Below are 12,172 nucleotides of genomic sequence, written 5' to 3'. Positions count from 1 at the left end.
TTACTTCCACTATCGTATTTGCTTCTGGTGAAAGCTATAATCAGTGTTTCCAGCATTACATCTCTGTAAATATTGTTCACTGCTGAATGTCTTGTAGAATATCTTTTGATCTGCAGTTAATTTTTCTTCCTGGAGTTAAAATAGTTTTATTTTATTTTTGCATCTGTTTAGTTTTCTTTGCATATGTAAATTAATTTTCCAACTCGCTATAATAGTTTCATAAAAACCTGTCAATAATTAGCAATTCTAATAATCTCCTTTCTTTTGAAGTTATCGGTTTAGGCATCCTCCAACTCTCCCTCTACAGTTGGATTGATTACTCTCCTGGCTTTCAGCACAGGTATCACCATGGGCTTTCCATTTCCCATCATACAGGGAATTTTCCTCACCTTTCCTCTGGTTTGATCATGTTTTACCTTCTTTTTCTGGTTTACCGCCTCGTTTTAGTAAAGCACAACTTACATTTATTCCCTGAAAAATAGTAAAAGATGGGGGCAAATGTTTTAGCGACTTAGTACTTGAACCCTTGTTTGAAATTCAAATCACTCAGTATTTTGACATGGCTTTCAATTTTGCTATTAAAAACTTCTGGGTGCATGAGGCCTGTGTATAAACCATTGAGCTTCCTTGTAGTGGTGGGAATGTAGCAAGGTTTTTCACCTCCAGTCATCCACATAGCACCATTTAGGGATTTTTTTTTTTTTTTTGAGTACTCCATTTACTAGAAAAGAATTTTGAGTCTCCTCTTTGGAGATGTAGGTAGAAATGTTTGGAAAATGTAAGTCTCTGTTATTGCACAGGGATTTGGGCTGAAAAGCAAACTGGAACCTCCCGTTCTTCAGCATAAATATTTTGATAATCACACTCTTTCCCACCTTTTTGGCCAGATGTCTTGGAATCAGAAATCTCTCTGCTTCAATTTATCCTGAGAATACACTGCTCATGTTCTGCAGTGGGAAAGGATGGATAGCCATTTGATTATCCAAGGAGGAGGTGGAGACCCGGGGTTCTAACTGCTCCATGTGTGTACTTCTAAATGTCCTTTTTGTTTCCAATCCTCTTTCTTTCATGAAACATACTGACCTGATTTCTGAGAAAATTTAGATTCTGCTATAGAAACAGACATTCTTCTGGCTATGATGCAGCCTGGTAGAGTTGCTCTTCCTCTTCTCTTACTACATCATTTACCATGCTTCTATCCACTTTCCATCTTCATGTATTCTCATACAGGAAATAATATGTCTCCTATTTAATAAAATACTCAGTTTTATGGGTACTTTATAAAGTACGGTAATTTTTCATTTAGAAAGTATCATCTTTCAGGCATGAATGATTCTGGACACTAAGATATGAGCATAGAAGTTCAGAGGTAATCATCTGCAACCATGTGTGTGCTATAATGGGGAATAAAACAGATGAGAATAAAAAAATAAAAATAAACCATAAAATCCCTAAAAAAAGTCCAGGTGCAGTGGCTCAGGCCTGTAATCCCAGCACTTTGGGAGGCTAAAGGGGGCGGCTCACTTGAGGCCAGAAGTTGGAGACCACCCTGACCAACATGGTGAAACCCTGTCTTTACTAAAATTAAAAAAATTAGCCAGGCATAATGGCATGTGCCTGTATTACCAGCTTCTCAGGAGGTTGGGATATGAGAATTGCTTGAACCTGGGAAGTGGGAGGTTGCAGTGAGACAAGATCAGGCCACTGCACTCCAGCCGGGGCAACAGAGGGAGACTTTGTCTCAAACAAACAGACAAACAACAATAACAACAAAACCCTAAAAACAAAAAACAGATGAGTAAACTGAGAATTTATACTTACAATGGCTTAATAGGTAAATATTCATTTTTTTCTAAGCGTATGTTAATTATGTATTAAATGCAAAAGAGAAAAAAACAAAAAAAGAAAAAGAAATTAACTTTATTGAAAACTACTTGAAAAACATGAACAAGAGCTTTTTTCCTTCATACATATTTATGGCATTCATCCTTCAGTAATAGCAAGAAGAATCTGACAGCAAAACATTGGAGTTTCTTGACAAAAAAAAATTATTGGAGTTTTTTGACAAAGCAATGCTTAACATTGCATGTTTTTGGACAAAAAATTATTGGAGTTTTTCAACAAAGCAATGTTTTATCAAAACAGACAAAAAATTTTTGGAGTTTCTTGACAAAGCAATGCTTTCTACAAAATGAGATTCATTAGATTACTAGTTTGTTTTTTAATGTGTTCAGATAGTAAAATGACTGGATATCATGATGTCCTTTAAGAAATGATATGGAACATTAATTTAATAAATTTCATCCTATGAAATGGTATGTTTTATTTTTAAATCACGAAGTTTCTTTTTCTTCCTAGTTTTCTAAGAGTTTAAAATGAATAAATGTTGTTGAATTTTTGAAAGTTTTTTATGCAGCTATTAAAATAATCATATGAGTTTTCTTCTTTGATTTGTTAATCTGGTGGAATTTATTAATAAATTTTTTTAAGTTAAAACATCCTTTTATTTCTATAATGAACCTTCCAACTTGGTCATGGTATGACCCTTTATATATGTTGCCTAGACTTTGATTTGCAAATATTTTGTTTTACATCAATGTTCTTGAATAAAATTAACCTGTAATTTTCCTTTTCTGTACAAAATGTGTCTGTATTCCTATCAATTTAATTGGAGCAATCTATCCACAGCCTCCCCTTTTTTGTTTCCTATAATATTTTGTGTACACCAGAGTTAGGTTTCTGAAGTTATTACCTCTCACTAGTGAAGCCATGTGAACTTAACTTAGTGAAAATATTTTTGATGATTGATTAAATATCTTCAATATTATTCATTTCAATTTCTACTTGAATTCATTTTGATGTTATATATTCTGAATTAACCTTTCTTATGTGTACTTCTAGATTTATTGGCATAAAATAATTTTTAAGTTCTTTTATTGCCTTTTAAATCTGTAACATTTATTTTTATATTTTGTTTTAATCCTAAAGTTGTTCATTTGGGATTTACATCTTCTTTCATGATTAGGATCACTGAAAGTCAATCATTATTGTTCTTCTTTTCAAATGATTAATCTTTCCTTTAAGTGATTATTTCATTTATATTTTATTAATATGTACCTGTATCCTGTATCCTTTTTATTGCTTTCAGTATATTTCTTTGGATTTATCACATGTGTGTATGCAATATACAAAGTGAAAATTATAAGTAAATTTCATCAAATATATAGTTTTTCTTTAATAGATGTTTACTAGTTAATTTTATGCACTTTTACTTTTCCTAATATAGTCACTTAAAGCGATGTATTTTCCTTAAGGTTTATTTTAACTTCATCCAAAACTTGAATTATGGTGTTTTTGTTATAATTCAGTTCAAAATTTTAATTTCTATTATGAATTCATTTTTGACTTACCTGTTTTGAAAAATGTGTTCCATCATTTCTTAGCATATAGTGTTTTTCCAATTATCTCCTAAGTATAGATTTCTAGCCTAATTGAAGTATTAGGCTATGATCAAAAAGTAATCTGCATTATTACCATCCTTTGAAAACTTCTAAGACTTTGTATCCAGCATATGCTCACTTTTTGGAAACATTTTATGTGTTCTGGAATAATATATTCTCTACTTTTATATAAAGTCTGGTTTGTTAAGATATTACTCAAAACTTTTACATAATTATCTTTTATAAAAGTCTTTATTATATTCAAATGTTCTTTTTAAAAAATATATACAGTTTAATTTTTCTGTTTCAGGATCCCATTCATCATACCACATTATGTCTAGTTATCATGCCTCCTTAGGTTCCTTATGGCTGTGACAACTTTTCAGGCTTTGTTTTTAATAATCTTGATGAGTTTTGGTTAATACTGGTCAGGTATTTTATAGAATGCTGCTCAGTTGAGACTTGCATAATATTCCTAGGATTAGAATGGGTTTAGGTGCTAATGGTGTCTTTTAATGGACACAGGTCTTAATTTTAGTGAAGTCCAATTTATCAAGCTTTGCTTTTACTAGTGATCCCTTACGTGTCCTCTATGAATAATTATAGTTTACTGTTTGGGAATAAGGATAGTCTCCTATGCTTACTGCAAAAGTTCTACTGTTTACCTTTTGTAATTACATCTGTCCATCTGGGATTGAATTTTGTGTATTGTGTGAAGTGAAGCCAAGGTTTGTTTCCTCCCAAATAGATACCCAGTCAGTTTAACAACCTTCATTGTGGAAGTCATGCTTTCACTATGGTAGAACTTGTGTCACCTTTGTCATAAATCAGTTGGCTATAAAAGTTCTGGCTTGTTTCTGAACTCTTTACTCTGTTTTCTTGGTCTATTTGTTTATGTTTGTGTTAATAAAAATTTTAATTACTGGATTCATGTAATAAATCTTAATATATAGTATTATGACCCTACCAACCTGTTATTTCCTCTTTAATAGTTGTCCATTTTCAGTATTGTCTTGGCTATGCTTGGCTCTTTACATTTGTATGAACATTTTAGACATAACTTGAATCAACTTGGCAGTTTATATAACAAAATATGTTCTGATTTTAATTGGAATTGCATTTGTATATTGTAATCTGAAGACATATGTTAGTGAAATTAATAGATGTGCTATACTGAGTCTTCCAATCTATGAGTATATGCTATCCTTCTGTTGATTTTTCAAACAATATTTTATAGTTTTCTGATTGTTTAAAATGTACAGAAATACAACTGAATTTATTGTATTGACTTATCCAGTGACTTTTTAAAATTCACCTACCGAATTTAACAGGTTATCCATGAACACGTCTAGATTTTTCATTTATAAAATCAGTATTCTGCAAATAATTTTTAAGTTTTTATTCTACTGCTTAAAACTTTTTTCCCCTTGCCTTATTGCATAGGTTGAGACATTCAATAAAGTGTTGTACAGAAGTGATCATTGTAGGCATCTTTATATTCTCCAAATTTTTACTTAAATATTCAATATTTTACCATCAAGTAGATGCTTAATGCAGTTTATTATTGATAACTTATCAGATTAATAAATTTTTTTAGCTTCTTACTTTGCTAAGAGTTATACCATGAATGAGTGATGAATTTTGAATTTTATTAAAATGCCTTTTCTGAATCTATGTTTTTCCTCCTTTATTTTGTGTAGTGACTAACTTTAAATGATTTTTAAATTTTATTTCAAATTATCTTTTCTGCATAATTATACTTGCTCATGATATATTAACCTTTTTAAATATTGCTAGAATTGATTTCCTTATATTGGGGATATAATTTTTCCATTTTCATATCTAATTTTTATATTGATTTAATTTTTTTTCTATTTTGCGGAAAAAATGTTACTGAAATTTTTATAGGGATTGCATGGAATCTAGATCATTTAGGATAATAGAGGTATTTTTTAACATTAATTATTTCAATCCACAAACATGGCATATCTTTCCATTTATTTGTGTCTTCCTCAATTTCTTTCATAAATGTTTTACAGTTTAATGTACAGGTATTCACTTCCTTGGTTAATTTATTCCTAAGTGTTTTGTTTTATTTGCAATTGCAAATGGGATATTTTTTCTTGAATCTTTTTCAGATAGTTTGTTGTTAGTATTTAGAAATGCTATTTTTTTTATTATACTTTAAGTTTTAGGGTACATGTGCACAAGCTATGAATTTTTGTACGTTGATTTTGTATCATTCAACTTTGCTAAATTTATTAGTTCTAACAGATTTTGGTAGATTTTTTAGGATTTTCTCTCTATAAGATTATATCATCTGCAAACAGGCAAAATTTAACTTTTTCCTCTCCAATTTGAAAGCCTATTATTTCCTTCTCTTGCCTGATTGTTCTAACTACCTCTTCCAGTATAATGTTGAATAGAAGTGGTACGAGTGCACATCTATGTCTTGTTTCTGATCTTAGAAAAAATGCCCTCAACCCTTCCTCATTGAGTATGATGTTAGCTGTGAATTTGTCATACCTGGTGTTTACTTTGTTGAGGTATATTTCTTCTTTTTCTATACCTACTTTCTTGAGAGTTTTTATTAATGAAAGGATATTGAATTTTGTCAAATAATTTTTCTGCATCTATTTAAATGATCTTTTTTTTCTTTATTTTGTTAATTTGGAATATGGCATTTATAGATCTGCAGATATTGTACCATTCTTGTGTCACTGGGATAAACCCCACCTGATCATGTTGAATAATATTTTTAATGTCATATTGAATTTAGTTTGTTAGTATTTTGTTGAGAATTCTTGCATCTATGTATAAGTGGGATATTGGCCTGTAATATTCTTTTCTTGTAGTGTCCTTGTCTGGGTTTTGTGTCAGGATAATGCTAGCCTCATAGGATGAGTATGAAAGTATTCTTTCTTTATTTTATTGGAAGAAATTGAGAAGGACTGGTGTTTGTTTTTCTTTAAATGTTTGGTAAATTCAGCAGAGACACCATCAGATCCTGGGCCTTTCTTTAAATGTTTGGTAAATTCAGCAGAGACACCATCAGATCCTGGGCCTTTCTTTGATGGGAGACTTCTAATTCAATCTCCTTACTTGTTATTGATCTGTTTGGATATTCCTATTTCTTCATGATTCAGTCTTGACAGGTTGTATGTGTCTAAGAATTTCTCCTTACTTGTTATTGGTTTGAGTTTTCTATTTCTTTATGATTTAGTCTTGACAGATTTATGTGCCTAAACATTTATCCATTTCTTCTGGGATATTCAATTTGTTGGCATATAATTGCTCATAGTAGCTTTATATGATCCTTTATATTTCTGTGGTGTCATCCTTATATCTCCTTTTTCATTTCTAACTTTATTTATTCAAGCTTTATTTCCTTTTTTGTGTGTTAGTCTAGCCGAAGTTTTGTCAATTTGTTGATCCTTACAAATACAACTTAGTTTCAGTGATTTTTCTATTGTTTTTCTAGTTTCTATTTTACTTATTTCTGCTTTTTGTTACTTCTTCCTTTTACTAACTTGGGGCTCAGTTTGTTCTTTTTCTAGTTCCTTCAGTTATGACATTAAGTTGCTTATTTGAAATGTTTCTTATTTTTTGATGTAGGAATTTATTGCTATAAACTTCCCTCTTGGAACTGCTTTTGATGCAACATGTATTGTTATGAGAGGAATTGGCTATATATTTTTTCTTTCTTACAATATTCTTGTGATAACTTGCTAACAAGGTTATGATAGCCCTTTAAAATGATTTGTAAACATTACCTATTTTCTTTGCTGATGTAAGTTTTGCGTAAAATTATTGTCATGTCTATTTTAAATATTTTGAAAAACTCAATAAAAATATATGGATTGAGATTAATTTAACATAACACTGGAAGATTAATTTTTAAATTTTTTTTGCTTCTGTTTGGATATATTGCATTTTTCTAGGAGGTTATTGGTTTCATACATAAATTTATCAACAAAACATTGCTCATTATACACTCTTATTTTCAACATAGAGGATTTTTACTGATGCTCTTGTCTTTCATAATTAATAATATTAATAAAATTAGCTAATAATGATAATTTGCACTCCCATCTCGCTTCCTTTCATAATTAATATTAATAAAATTAGCTAATAATGATAATTTGCACTCCCATCTTGCTTTCTTTCATATCTCTCTTTTTCTCTTTCCTATCTCTTTCACTCTCTCTTTCTCTCCATCATTCTTATCGCAGTCGAGATGATCATGTCAATTTTATATCTTTTCAAAGATAAGCCTAATGAGTTTTTCTATTATATATTTATTTTCTTTCAAAATTTTACCCTTATCTGTATTATTTTCTTCCTTCTACTTTCCTTGAATTCAATTATCTCTTTACAACTTGTTATAGTGGATACCTAAATATAATTAATATTTATAAACTTATTTGAATATATGAATTCTAAACTATAAACTTATCTTAAAACACAGATTTAGCCACAAGTTTGATACATTTATTTAATTTATTTAGTTTAAAGTATTTTCTAACTTTCATTTTTATTTCTTTATTGACTTATGGATTTTATAGAATTGCATTTCTTAGTTTCCAAGAAATATCTGGGTACATAAATATTTCAAGTGCTCATAAACATCTTCCAAAATTCAGTACACACATGTTCTACATGCCCTGGAAAATTCTGTACATTCTTTCATTGTTGAAGGAAGTAATCCATTCATTTCAACCAGGCAACTATTTTGATCACAATGTTTACATTCTCTATACGCTTACAGTTGTTGTTGTTGTTGTTTTGTTTTCTTGTTTTTTTTTTTTGTTGTTGTTGTTGTTGTTGTTGTTGGCTTGTACTATCAGTTACCAGGAGAGTTCTGTTAGTTTACACTATGATTTTGATTTGTAATTTCTTGTGTAAGTCTGTTAATATTACTATTATATATTTTTAATCTCTGTTGTCAAGTTTATACAAATGTAACAATGTTATGTCCTTTTATTACAATAACCCTTGTATCATTGTGAACTGCTGCTAAGTATCTCTTGTCATATTTCTTATCTCCTTAACTTCTATTATTGACAAGGTAGCTTTCATGTGTGATAGATCTTTTCCCAACATTTTACTTTTAACCTTTTATGTGTCACAATATTTAAATTGTCTTTGTCAGTAATTTTGACTATATTTTTAAAAATCTGTATTTTAAAAATACATATTTAAAATTGTTCTATTTTAATCAAAACATTTGTCTACTAATACCTAATGTATTGCTTGACAATAGTTGGCTTTATATTTAGCTTTTACTGTTTTTTTTTCTGTTTGTCCCACATGTTTTATGTTCTTTCTTCTCTCCTTGTGATTCAATTTTTTAAATTATTAATCAACTTTCATTTAATTAGCTTGTCAGCTATACATTTTTTAAAATTATTTCAGTGGTTACAATATGTAAATTTGACTTCTTATAGTTAGAAATAAATTATTTTTTACCTCTTATCTGCAAATGTGATTATCATGAAATACATTTATGCCATTAATTCTTTTTGTGTTATTTCATAATGTATTTTTAACTCCATATATATTTTGTGCTTCTCAATACATTAATACTATTGTTTTGTACAATCAATATCTACCCATATAATAAGTTTTACTAGACCTTTCATTCCCTCATGCATTTCTTAACTTCTAACTATGATCAATCACATTTCTGTCTAATAAATCCTTTTTTTCTTAGTGTTTTCTTCTTTAAGTGCAGATCCGCTGGCAGTAACCTTTTTAGTTTTTGTTTGAGTGGAAATATTTTTATGTCATCTGTATTCTTAAAGGATATTTTCACCTGCAATGGAATTATTTCGAGATAGTTATTTTCTTTTGCCTCTTTAAAAATATCATTCCATTGTATTACCACTTCTTTTGTTTCTGTTTCAAAGCCAGTTGTCAATCTCAATGCCTTTTGCCATCTCTGCATGCAAGATTTTCCCCCTTGTTTTCTGTTATCAAGCTTCACAGGAATACACTTAGGAATGAGTTTCTTCATATTTAATGGGCTTAGGATTCATAATGTGTATTTTTTGTGCAGCTTGGGAATTTTCACAAGTTGGGGAAATTCTCAACAATTATTGTTTCAAATATTGCTTCTGCCTCTATATGCCCTTCCCTTCAGTCTTCACTGTGTCCCATAGGTCACTTATACTCTCTTCTCTAATATCCACATACTTTTTTTTCTTCCTTTCTTAAGCCCAGATTATTTTTACTCACTTAATATTCTACTAATTATTGCTTAAAGTACTTATTCAGTTTTGCTTAACCTGTAGGTAATGCTGTTATTAGTTTCCATTATTACATTTTAGTTCAATGATTTCCATTTGTTTATTTTCCATTAGACAACAGTTCTGTAGTGAAATCCTTCCTGTTATTATCTGTGTTCTTGGATATATTAATCAAGAATGCGTGTCTAGTCTCAGAACTACAACTGGACCATCTGTGTTTTGTTGCTCTTGTTAGTTTCATTTTTCTCATCTTGGCTTTTTCCATATTCCTATTTTTTAATATTTTATTTATTTGAGTGCTAGATACTGTGCATGAAAAATTTAGAGTGGTTAAGTAATATTTGTTTCTTTCAGGTAGAATTGATTCTATCCTTTTTTAGGCAACCTAAGCAGGAGCAGATTAGTTTATTCAACCAAGGAATGAGTTGATTTCAGGATGTGGTACAGTTTTGGGAAAGCTTTGTGGACCTCTATTTGTCAGCTCCTTAGTTTAGCTCTCAGAGATCTCAACTGACAGCCTGAGGAGGGTTTACGGAAGGCCCTGCTCCTTTGCTGGTGAAGAACTCCCATTTTTGTCTCCCCTTTACCATGTCACGCTTTATAACTGTATTGATTTTCAAGTATGCTTTCAGTTTGTCTCTTTCCCCAAGCACCTTAGGAATTCAACAAACGCTACTAGGAAAAGAAACAAAAACAAACACACAAGCAAAAAAAGAAGAAAAAAAAAAAAAACCACACATTTGGCTCGTTTCTCAGGACCTACCTTTTCTCCCACATTTTGGCCTCTCAAATCCTGCCAGCCTTGGGACTCTTGCATTCCAATACTGTCAGGCTGCCAAAGCTGCTCGCTTCTCTGGCTCTTGGTGGCTCCACTCTGCCTGGTTTCGCAGCCTCCCACCTAACACTAAGACTTCGTAATTCTGTTATTTGGTAAACTATGACAAAATGGTGGACTCTTCTCCCAATGGCTTCCTCTTCTCTAAGATCTTGGTGTCTTGATGTTGTTTACCTGGTAGCCCTGGATGACTTCGAACAGACCTAAACATGTATTTTCCCTTGTTTTTCTCATTGTATTTAGTAGCAACTTTGGTCTGCTGTAACCTATTCATCACAGCCTTCTTCTATGACTTAAGAATTTTTTAATATATTTTTTGTAGCTCTTTAAATTGTCTTTAGCCAGTGAGTTGATCCAAGTATTCTTACGGTTCTATTATCTTGATGTATTTCTAAGCACACATAAATTTCTATGTGCCAGTTCCAGTGGAGATGGTGGCATTACTTCTACATTTTATAGAGGTTCAGAGATTCTGTTACCCCTTTTACAAAATAAGTGGCAGACTTTAGAGAATATCAGTTTTATATGACACCAAGTCTTAATAGTACACTAAGCTTACAAGCACCCATGATTACTAAAAAATTCAAGCAGTTGAATTATACATTATAGGCTATTTCTAATTTGGTTAACTAATATTAATTTGCTATGTTTCATTCACATGATAATATATTAGCACTCGTTAGAGGATAACGATAGCAGATGCCTTCATTGTAAAGTCCAAATACATAGAAAAAAATGTTAAACTAAGAAAATTCTATCAGCTTATTTTTTCAAGAAACTGGGATTTTCTTTGATATCATTAACAGATGATATTCAACCAGTTCTTACAGCCCAGAGTAGAAATAATCTGATGACCTCTTTGGTATTACAAGAGGAATCTGCATATTCCATTTATTTACTTGTCTGTTCAATTATTTATTTATTAAGAAACTGACATCTGGATACATTAAAGATATATTATTCATTGTTAGCAGATCTGGGACTAGAATTTTTAATATGTTTTTTAATGTAATAGTAAATACCAGAAATGGATGATTAAATACTATAAGGCATGGTCTTTGCTCTCTGGGAGCTCTCAGTTTAGTTTATGAAGTTCCAAATAAATGGTATAACCAAAAACTGTATGAGGCCTTATAAGATTTCAGAGAAAGCAGAGATAAGTTTGGACAGTATTTATCTAAGTAAGAGAGTTTTAAAAATCTGCAGGAGTTAAGCATGTCAGGAGGAAGAGGCAATGAATTTCAAAAAAATCAAGATATCTTAACAGCTATGTCAACACTTAGTTCTGTACCCATTGCATAGAAAGAAATCACAAAGAAGAGAGGAAAATAGACACCTCCTGAGTTCTGTAGACTAGAAAAAATTTCTTATGATGCTTTTAAATAAACTTCGAAGCCAACTTCTCCTTTAGAAGAGATACCACACTCCATGCTGTCTGCCATGAAGGGCAGAAGAAGGCAAGTGTATCAATCACTCTGTCCAGTTTTGGGTCTTTCAGTGTGTGTTCCCATCTCAAATCTTACTACACAATAAGAAGAGAAATTGGTTGGGCAACAAGAGCTCTCTGCCATGAAGGGAAGAAGAAGGTAAGTATATCAATCATTCTGTCCAGTTTTGGGGTCTTTTAATGTCTGTCCCCATCTCAAATC

This window comes from Pan paniscus, chromosome 12, assembly GCF_029289425.2.
Source record: "Pan paniscus chromosome 12, NHGRI_mPanPan1-v2.0_pri, whole genome shotgun sequence".
Lineage (NCBI taxonomy): Eukaryota > Metazoa > Chordata > Mammalia > Primates > Hominidae > Pan > Pan paniscus.
Note: the sequence above shows the minus strand (reverse complement) of the source record.